This window comes from Vipera berus, assembly GCF_964194415.1.
Source record: "Vipera berus genome assembly, chromosome: 1".
Lineage (NCBI taxonomy): Eukaryota > Metazoa > Chordata > Lepidosauria > Squamata > Viperidae > Vipera > Vipera berus.
Window position 1 is genome coordinate 315,116,081 of NC_138202.1, and position 11,069 is coordinate 315,127,149.

At 36.2% G+C, this 11,069-nt stretch overlaps 1 long non-coding RNA gene across 1 annotated transcript; it reads left to right on the forward strand.

Moving 5' to 3' along the window:
- The first annotated feature begins 5,917 nt into the window (after positions 1–5,917).
- LOC308668133 lies at positions 5,918–10,726 on the forward strand. The gene is made up of 3 exons (XR_014026447.1): positions 5,918–6,118; positions 9,256–9,615; positions 10,536–10,726. It is a non-coding gene; the product is annotated as an uncharacterized lncRNA (long non-coding RNA).
- The last annotated feature ends 343 nt before the right edge of the window (positions 10,727–11,069 follow it).

Here is an 11,069-nt window from a genome sequence, read left to right on the forward strand (position 1 = left end):
TTTGCTTCACAAGTTGCATTGGGTGCCAGTTGGTTATCAAGTGCAATTGAAAGTACTGGTTATTGCATATGCATATAACTGTTTGAAAGATTGCCTGTCTCCATATGTTTCCACTCATCCAGTGAGGTCAGCTACACCGGGGCAGAATCCATGTCCCATGGATTAAGCAATATCACCTTGTGGGACCCAGAGAGTTCCTGACCTAAAAAATGATATTCCTCCAAAGATCCGTCCCCTTTCTACTCTTTTTAAAAAATTAATAATTTTATTAAAGTTTATAAATACAAAGATAAAATTTAATACAAACTAAGAAAACTATAAAAAGTTTTTTAAAAAAGAAGAAAAATGAAAAATAAAATAAAAAGAAGAGTAAAACAGAAAAGAGAGATGGGATATATATAAAATGACACACACCCCTCCCTCCAGACACGCATAAAAAATTTGGCTAACTTAATGCATTCTTTAGTACTTCCATTAAAAAAACACCTTCTCTTCCCACATCTTTTTAGAAAGCAAGTATTACAGACCAGTTTCTATATAGTAGCTGATATTAAAGGATCTCACAGTTCTAAATTGTCCATTGCTGTTATCTGTCAGCAGAAAAGCTTTTCACATGAGGAAGAGAAATCCTCCTTTAACACTTAAGATTTCAAAATCACAGGCTAAAGATCCTAGAGTGGAATAAAATCAACCCACTGGTAGTGAACTTGTAACAATAGGAGGGAGTTAACGAGAAATGTTGCAAACCTCTTGATCCATAAATTATTTTCAAGATTCTCAAGACTGCCTTAAACATGTCTAAAGATAATTAGACATAGTGAATCATAATGGGGGTGGGGAGAAAAGCGAGGTGAAATCTGCAAAGCTGTTGCTAGGCATATGCTAAATAGTGATATAGTTGAACTTCCCTTCTACATAGTGCAATACAGAGAGAACCACATTCCAGGGACCACTAAGGAGCAAACCCAAAGATTAGGCATTCACTATTAGGTTATTAGTTCTCAGTGTCTTTCCTCACCGCAGGGATGGTGGACCTATTAGTTTGATTTGTCCCCAGTGACTAATGGACCTGGCTGAGTTCCAGAAGGAGCCTGAGGTTGTTCTGGAAAATCTGCTTGAAACTCTGCTTGAAACTCTGGTGGCTGCCTGGAATGAGAGGACAGCTAAGGCTTTCAAATAGATCGCATCTAAGTCGGCTCTCCTGCACCCATGGATCCTGAAATTCCTCCTGATTTACAGAGGAACCTTGGGAGAAGAAACATGTGAAGAGATGCCTAGAGTGCTTTTGGAGACAACCAAGAGTGAACCTGACTAAAGACAGCCTACAGTGCCTGCTAGAGCCTACCTCATTGGCAATAAAAGGCAGCAAAACATAATTATTTCTCTGCCTTATTAAATCTGCATTTGATTAAATAGCTGCCTGGTGGTCTCGTTTCAGATGGCCTGGACCTCTTTCCTTGGAGTGAATAATTCTGGGGTTCACCTACCAGGTGGTTGCGAGGAAAGTGCTAAGTATCCAAAAAGTAAAGTTGTTCAGATTTGCTCTGCGTTGGATTCTGGCCTTGAAGCAGAGCAGGTGGAAGCCATGGGGACTAGGTCTTGCATGGTTTTCTGACATAAAAGTGTGGCACAATAATGGGACTCACAAGACACCACTAATTCTTTTTTAAAAAAAATAATATTTTATTAGTTTTCTAATTTTACATTTAGGTATTTAAAAAGCAACATGGTGGCTGGGTTAATCAATAGTTCAATAACATACAAAAATCTTTAGTACAAATCTCAAATTACAACATCACATATTTCCTCTCTTTTTCCCTTAATATCTACTATCTCATGTTTAAGCTAATACAGTTCTTAGTATATCAACTAAATAAAAACATCATTATTACATTTACCGATAAATTTTTAGCTTATACATATTTTAATTATTTTTACATTCAATCTTAATAATAATAATAATAATAATAATAATAATAATAATAATAATAATAATAATAATTAATAATAATAAAGTTGGAAGGGACCTTGGAGGTCATCTAGTCCAACCCTCTGCTCAGGCAGGAAACCCTATACCATTTCAGGCAAATGGCTGTCCAGTCTCTTCTTAAAAACTTCCAGTGTTGGTGTCGTCTGCAAATTTGATGAGTTCCCCATCTATCCCCTCATCCAAATCATTGATGAAGATGTTAAAGAGCACTGGGCCCAGAACAGAGCCCTGGGGCACCCCGCTACACACTTCCTTCCATGTAGATGCAGTTCCATTGAGGACCACACGCTGAGTACGGCCTGTCAGCCAGCTACGAATCCATCTGGTGGTGATGCTATCTAACCCACATTTTTCTATCTTATCAAGTAGTAGGTTGTGATCTACTTTATCAAATGCCTTACTGAAGTCCAAGTAAATTATATCTACAGCATTCTTCTGATCCACTAATTTTGTCACTTGGTCAAAGAATGTAATAAGATTTGTCTGGCATGATCTGTTTTGGACAAACCCATGTTGACTTTTAGTGATGACTTTGTTTGCATCAAGGTGTTTGCTGATTTGTTGTTTGATTATCTTTTCCAGAATCTTCCCAGGTATTGAGGTCAGGCTGATAGGTCTGTAGTTTCCTGGATCTATTTTTTTCCCTTTTTTGAATATGGGAACTACATCAGCTCTCTTCCAGTCCTCTGGTAGTTCTCCAGTGCTCCAGGATCTTTGAAAAATATAGTTCAGTGGTTCTGAGATCACGTCTGCCATTTCCTTGAGAACTTTGGGGTGTAATCCATCTGGTCCTGGTGATTTGAACTCGTCTAGGCTGGACAGGTGCTCACTTACCCTTTTCTTGCCTATCTTAACTTGCATTTCTATTCTGTTTTTTATGGCACTGGTTTTGGTAGGTTGGACTGTTTTTTCCCTTTGTGTAAAGACAGATGCAAAAAACGAGTTAAATAGTTCTGCTTTCTCCCTGTTGCTTGTCACCTTCTTGCCATTTTCCCCCACTAATGGACCAATCATTTCCTTAACTTTTTTCTTGTTTTTTATATGTTGAAAGAAGCTTTTTTTTGCTATTTTTGACTTTGGTCGCAAGCCTTAGTTCTTTATAGACAATCAATGTCCTGTTATTGGTTTTTCCCCAATTTTTAGTTTCCCATCAATATTCAAATTTAACATTTGATATTTATAATTTCCAGGCTTTAGGAACCAAAGTTTTCCTTGTCTCAATTCATAACAGAATCTAATATTCAAAATGCACATCTTATCTATTTGAATATAGTCTTGTTCCATTTTTTAAAAGTTATCTATTACCCACCATATTAAATCATCTAATTAATAATACAGTATCCCCTTCAATAAATCAAAACCATTATATATATGTTGTCTGGGTTAATCAAAAATATTCATATATTTTTTTTCTTTTGGGGTCTAATTTTTAAATATTAAAGAAATAGAATCCTTATTTTCAACTAATTCCCAAATATTTTAAATTCAATGACCAAAATTCCCCTTATCTCCTCCCTTAACCCATCTAATTAGTAATATGAAATCCCTCTAATAAATCAAAACCCCAATTTCCTTCAGCCTTATTCTGGCTTTCTTCCTTTGCCAACTAGCCTTCCATGTCAGTGCTTTTAAATCATCAAATAGATCTCCCTCTATTATTATATATATTATTTGAAATAAGAGAGACCATTTAGTTGCCATTTTTTTGGAAGGGCTAGCCCATTTGTGTTCATTAGATCATCTCTCTATTATTCTAATTCCCCATGATTGTCCTGATATGTTTATTTTCCATTCAATCTGTTTTTTATGGTACTGGTTTTGGTAGGTTGGACTGTTTTTTCCCTTTGTGTAAAGACAGACGCAAAAAACGAGTTAAATAGTTCTGCTTTCTCCCTGTTGCTTGTCACCTTCTTGCCATTTTCCCCCACTAATGGACCTATCATTTCCTTAACTTTTTTCTTGTTTTTTATATGTTGAAAGAAGCTTTTTTTTTTTGCTATTTTTGACTTTGGTCGCAAGCCTTAGTTCTTTATAGACAATCAATGTCCTAGCCCATTTGTGTTCATTAGATCATCTCTCTATTATTCTAATTCCCCATGATTGTCCTGATATGTTTATTTTCCATTCAATCTGTTCTTCTTCTTTTCCTCAGATATCTTCTGATTTATATAGAAAGTCTTCTCCATTTTCATTGTTGTCACACCCTTTTCTGGATTTTCCATTAACTGTATTTGTTGGTCAATTGAGTCCTCTGTCTTAGTATTTGATTGTTCCACTTCTTCTGTTTTCTTCTGCATTGGTAATTCTTTGGTTGTAGTCAAAATTTGAGTTTGTATATCTAAGCTGGAATCTTGTTCTTTTATATTGCATCTTATTTTGTCACAAGTTGAAATAACGGTTTCATGTATTGCTTTCAACATGGAAAGGATCTTTTCCTGGTCTTCATCTATATTCTCTTAATAGTGTGCTAAGTTGAGGACTTTAAAATCAGATGTTAAAAATAATTTTATAACTAAATATGGGATCTCTATTTCACATGTTTATAGGTGGTCTTTATAGTAGAAGTCATTTGTGAAATAAGATTTTATAGTCCAAGGTATTTTATCATCTATGCAATCAATGTTCCTCAGATAAAGAAATAGGAAAGCAATTCCTCACATATAGCTCTGAAAGTCAGTAAAGTTTTAAGAGTTTTATCTGAAGTCTGGGCTTCAAGCCAAGTCTCTTTTAGGCAATAACAAGTTGTAATACCAAGGTTCACCACACAATGTCACCGATGTTTAATTTTTTTTACCTCCAAAATTTTTATAATCCTTTTTCCAGTTTTATTTCTTTTTTGTAGATAAAAACAAAAGTCTCTAGTAAAAATAAGAAAACTTTTGGTCCCCAAGTTTTAGAAACATACAAATCCAATTAGATTAAAATTGTTCTTTTAGTGCTTTAACTCCACCTGGGTACTCAGTCACCACTGTTCTTAAAGGTTGGGGTAGAAATTCCCTTCTCTCTCTCCTCACAGGGGAAAAAAATACTTTGGGCAGCTTTTACAGGAAAAGAAATACTTAAGTTCTTAAAGAGAAGATCAGATGTCACCCAGTTTCATCCCCGTTGCTTTAGAAGTGCTTTATGGTAAGTTTGACTTCGGCTGTCTGCAGCTTAGTGACGAGCCATATTGCTATGGCCGCTCTTTCCTCTGCTGGTTTGGAGAGCTGTCCTGGATCAAGTGAAAGGGCTGCCACCATCCCGTGATCAAGCGGGAGTCCCCTCCTTGCTCATCGCCCCTACAGGGCAACTTTCAACCCTTTCCAGGGTCCCCCAGCAGAACTAAATCGAACACGGAAGATGGAGCTCGCCTTCCAGTGGCCACAGTGGCCACAATGGCAAACAGGAAGACACCAGTCATTCTTATTCTATTCACATCGTTACCAGAATATTAAAAACAACAGTGCTCTGCTAAATTTAATCTGGAATTAAAAATGAACTACAAAGCATGTCATCTGATTTAAAGAAATGGTTTTTTGTTTTTGTTTTTCATGATTGTGAGTGATCAATTTCATAGAACAAATATTTTAAGTGTTCGGTGGAACCCTAAAACTATCTCCCATTGAGACTTTGCTAATCCATAATTTAGATAGCCATAGCACTTAGGCTTATGTACCTCTTCACAGTGCACCATTAGTGTGGATGTTATCTTAATTTTTTAAAAAGAAAATGTTCTAAAGGTATCCTCATTTTGTTGATGAAACTAAAATACTTTGCTTGGCAAAAGTCATGTGCTTCTGGATAACACCTTAAAATGTTTCTAAATGTTCCAATATTAATAGTCTGTTTGTAATACATTGCATTCAAATTTCTCAGGAGGATGCTAAGCTCCATATCCCCATCCTCACAAGCCCTTATGCTCACCCACGCCCTAGGCTCTCCCAAGTGGTTGTCTAGTGAGCAACACATCCATCTTGCCTGAATTGTTGCCCTCTCAGATGGACATGAGATATGGAGAAGTTTGGGCTGGGACCTGATCTTGCTTCCTTCCATCGCTTATCGCCATTCTCCACCTTCCCTTATTCTTCCTTGACAATCCTGATGACAGGCTCTATTGATGTTTCTAAACCTCTTTGATTAAAAAACAAGGTAAACATCTGTTTAATAAATGAATATCCAATATAAATATAAATATTTAATATCTGATTCTTCATGAATTATTCATTTGTGGCACTAGGCTATTTGTAATTTCTTGTTCGTATTTTGATGACCAAACTTGCCACTAGCACAGCAATAATAAACTGTTGGGTTCATAATGTTTGTTCTTCAGGCTCCTGGAAGCCTAGAATCTCAATAAGTGAATGAATAATGATTGGATTCATGCTGGAGCCCATCTTCAACAAAGGTCTATCAGAATGTGACACATTCCATTAGAGAGACATTCCATGAGGATGGGCTCCTGCATGAGTCTAAAAGCTCAAAAGACTAAAACGCTGGTCCCTGTGACCAACCCAGATTGGATCCTGAACCTTCATTGATCATAGTCTGCTTCATTAGATTTGTGGAGGATATCTTATCTGGTCATGGTGGTATCCTGATGGAAATGAAATAGATTGACTGTTCTTTCTTTTCCTAAGCTCTTAACTGTGCACTGAGTAATTATGAAGGCAGCTGGTATTCATGCAAAGAATAAAACATACAGCAAGAAAAGAATATATATATTTTTTTCTCAGAGAAAAAATATGCAGTGATTCTTGAGGACATTACAGTATAAAATAATTAGATGATTTCCCATCTGCTGCGTCCATTAGCTTGTTCTTAACTGCTAAGTGAGGAACCAGCCATGTTACTTTGAACAACATTAAATAATTCTCTGAAGGAACAAAGATGTTCCTTTCCTTTTCTCCCACGTCTAGTGGTAAGGAACTTTTTGCTGACGAATTTAATCTCTCAGAAGAAATCTATCAGGGATAAGATGTAAGATGTATGTAGAATAAAGCTGATTGCAACTGTAGCTAAGACAAAGGTGGTTGGGTCCTTCATTTCTTTCCACCTTTTCCAGTTTTTCTCTTATATGTACTATTGCAGAAGATTGCAAGGAGATCAACAAATTGTTCTTACTAGAAACCTAAATCGATGACCTGCAAAAGCACAAGGACTCATCCACCAATAAACCAGTACTTCCCAAACTCTCTACCTAACTTCTTTCCCAAACTCCCCTCCCTTGGGGAAGGCTGCTATAAACGTATATGAACTGTCATGGCTTTCCTCCTTTTGGGAAGCTGTAGCTTGGGAAATATCTATGAAGAACTGATTTTTCTCAAGCAGGAGAGCAATTCTAACTCTATTCTAACTCCAGTTCTAAATAAAACTCAACCCTGAGAGAGACACTAAAAACTCCAGAAGGATTAATTACATGCTCAGTCGGCAAATGTTCTATCGCCTACCTGCCTACATCATTTGAACTACTTGCATGACTTAATGGTTGCTCCAGTGGTGGCAGTGATAGAATGTAAAAAAACTATCCCCCTTCACTTGGTATTTTGCCTATTAATTCAGTGTAGAAGCAAACATTATGGATTGGGAGCAACAATGGTTAAACATTAAGGCTGTGCAACAGTTCGGCTTTGATTCTTAAAAGCCATTTCTGCCACATCTTAAACAGCTGTATCATTTCCCACAACTGTATGCAATTGATGGTAGACTGACTTCAAAGTGCTGTACAGCTCTATCAACTATTGCTGGAATAACCTTGTTGCAGAAAAACTCTATAAAATGGGTAAAATTAATCTGAATACAAAATAAATACATTTTTAAATAGGAAAGGAGTTAAAGATGAGGAGAAAAAGAGGGGATGTGAATATGCAGATACCTTATTTATTCTTAAGCAAAATCACAAATGTAAGTTCCAGATCAGAATCCATTTCCTAGAATAAAGTAATATATCCTCTATTATTACTAATAGAAAATAAAACCATGTCAAAGAGCAGGAAATTAAAATTCAGATCACATGAAGCACTTGACAAAACTCAAATGATTTTTCTTCCTAAAAGTGAAAACAACTGAAGCTTTTGGAAGATGTTCCACAGTTAGGGTTGGAAAGGCTCAACTTTGTGCCACAGCCAACTGTAACTCAAGACATGAGCCAAAACACGGATGAAGAAATGGATGGAAGGATTGGCTCACCTAGAGTGGTCTTTCAAACAACCCAACCTCCATCAAAAAAACCTCTTGGCTTTGAGTTTTTCAGTTCTTATAAACATTGGCTCTTGGAAGAGAACTGAAAGGCAGTATAGATGGCAATAGAGATGGAACTAGGTTCAGGAGAATGGAGGAGGTCGGTTGCAATCCTGAAAGTGGATTTATCTGTTTCTTTATCTGTTTAATTGCACAACTGACAGAAGTTTAAGTGAGTTGGCTCACAAAGATACATTCTGCCCTTTGGCCCTCACTAAAAATGAGACTTTCTATTATATTTTACTGGATCAAAGTATATGTTGATTCTAATTTGCTGGTTCCAGTATTCCAAAGCAAGGCTGATATTTGTAGGTGGAATACAAGCATCATTTATTGTCTGTGAGCAAAAGGTTTTGCCTGGAAGCTATTCCAAACTACCTAAATGGACTCATTTTGTTTGGTTACCCATATATTCCTGAATGTTAAACACAAAGAGAAGAAGCCTTGAATGATGAAAGAAAATAGTTTTACAACTTCATATAAAGTCTTTTCCCCACTGGAAGAAACAAATCCCAACAATATCCCCTTGCTTAAAAATATTCCTTTCTATTTCAACCTGATAATATTTCCATCTTCATCTGACAGTCTAACTTTGGGAAAAGATTAATAAGCAGAACTACAGATAATATCCAAATAATTTTTCAGCATAGTGTTACCAGTCGAAACAACATTTTCTTTTAAATTTCTTATTGATTTAGTTCATAACCTACATCAAGGGCTTTTACAGATATATAAAATTGTTATCTTCAACTGATTATTTTCCATTCCATATATTCTTCTTCAAATAAGAGTAAGATCCTCATCAGCATTTCAAACTCCCCTTATCATTATTCACTAAAAAAGAATTTGGGTTGTTATTCAAAAAATGGAAATGTTGTGCATGTCAGTTATGGAAAGTCCACAACGGCAATAATATAATGCTATATAAGAATGAAGAAAAGCAAAACACAAAATGAATTTATCCCATAATAGCTGCAATATCAATATATTTAAAATGAACATCAATATTTAACACTGTTTTCTACAATTCATTTCTCTTATCGTTTCAGAATGCTTTATTATGAAGAAAAGATAGATAGACAATAGAAATGCCTTTTGAGACAATTATGAATATTTTTTACATAGTTGTATTTCTATCTAATAAATGGTAAACTTTATATAGCAATTTTAAAGCCAACTTTGGAGAAGCTGTAAAAGAGCCATTGAGAAGGGATTTGGACCAGAGATTACACGATCAAGAAGCCAAAGAAAACATGAGAAAGAAATCAAAATAAAAGCCTTGATATTACTTAGTATATAATGGAATGGAGAAAAACTTAGACTTTCAAGATTCTACAAGATCCTTTGAAAGTAAAGTATCATAGCTGGAATCTGTGATTTCCATTTCTTGACCCATCCTGGCTCTAAGGGTAATATTTTAATAAAATGTCATAAATAAATAATCATCAGAAGCTTCACATGTTTCTTGATTATAAAAGAAAAGGTAGCAATATTTGTCACTTTCACCTCTTTCTGTATCTTATATGACTCTGTACTACAAGACTGGTAGCTTCTACAACTGCGTGGAACAGTGACCCAATAGAAAGAAATTTACTGGCTGAAAGAAGAAAATTATTTTTGTAAAATTACCCCATGTGAAATATTTTTTCATGCTTTCATTGATAACCAGATAGTTTGTAAGCAATATAGTATCTATTAGTCAGTTGTTCATTTCATTGCAGGATTCTTTTTATAGCTATGCCAATATTCTGCTAAAGACCCCAAATACATTTAGACTAGGGGTGTCAAACTCAATTTCATTGAGGGCCGCATCAGCACTGTGGTTGTCCTCAGGGGGCTGGGTGGGTATGGCCAGGGTGGGCGTAGCCTACTGGGTGGGCATGGCTAGAGTGCATATGGCCTACTGGGTGGGCGTGGCCAGCTCTACATCGTTCGCATCAAAGGTGCCTATGGGGGCCTGGGTGGGAGTGGGACAGATCTGAGGGTCTCTGGCAGAAGGAGGGTCTCTGGGCCAGGGCAAAGGCAGTGGGGGCCATTCCCTCACTGTTTCCAGGATGGCTTCGCAGGCCACATGAAACCACTTCACGGGCCGGATCTGGCCCCCGGGCCTTGTGTTTGACATGTCTGATTTAGACAGTGTAGGAGGAGAGCTGTGTTAGTCCATGGTAGCCAAAGTAGAAAGATTCTGGTAACATATTTATGATTAGCACATTTTATTATAAGGCATAGGCTTTTCGTTGGCTGTAGCTCACTTCATCACATGTGAGATGAAATGCAGCAGACTCAAGGATATGTGTTAACTGCTTTCTTATTTATTTTCCTTCCACAGTTAAGTTCAAGGTCAGCTGGAATAACCTTTAGAGTCCTGGTACCTCCTATTAAGAATATATGGTGTTTTCACAGTGTGAATATATATATTTTTTGTAAAGCATCAGCATATATACATATTTGCTGACACTTTATTTAAACTAAATTTGTATATCATTGATTGCATGATCTCTGTAGGTGCCATACGCTAAATAAATGACTAATAAACAGTATGAAAGATATCAGTGTTCCATTTTGGTTATTTTGTACTGTAAAAGCTGTAAAACAATTCTTCTTTGACTTTGTGATCTCCATAGTATATATTAAACTTGTTTTGATCAATGTTGTTTGATCAATATTCTATACAAAATCTTTATAAACTAGTGATTCTTGCTCTTGGTTGTAAGATTGTTCCCTATAATGTGCTAGCTTGGAAATAATAAAATTATCATCAGATCCTTAGTAATTCTGGGGTTTTACCACACCACATCCCAAGTATAATTTCCAATATTCTACATCGCATGAGAGAATGGATGTTGTATCTTTCAATTTTGGG